This window comes from Asterias rubens, chromosome 8, assembly GCF_902459465.1.
Source record: "Asterias rubens chromosome 8, eAstRub1.3, whole genome shotgun sequence".
Classification (NCBI taxonomy): domain Eukaryota; kingdom Metazoa; phylum Echinodermata; class Asteroidea; order Forcipulatida; family Asteriidae; genus Asterias; species Asterias rubens.
Genome location: NC_047069.1, coordinates 16399267 through 16399548, shown reverse-complemented (window position 1 = coordinate 16399548; position 282 = coordinate 16399267).

Sequence of the window (282 nt, the reverse complement as noted above, 5' to 3'; positions counted from 1 at the left end):
CCAGGGGTGATCATTCGGCAGGAAAATTAAGTTATCTTTTGAATATTGCGCAATAAATTGTGTAAAGTCCATAGGTCTGTGCGTGATTTGTGTATGAGCCACGTGTGCCATAGACTTGACTCAAGTCCCAATCCCGTGAAAGTCCTTTTATTTTCAGTCCCAACGTCTAACTTTAGCAAAACTTTTGGGCAGCCGGCAACCCCAACCTGTGCTGCGCAGCGGGACCACTCTCGGGGGGGACCACGTCGTTTACGGTGAGGATGCACACTAGCTGCTAGTTGG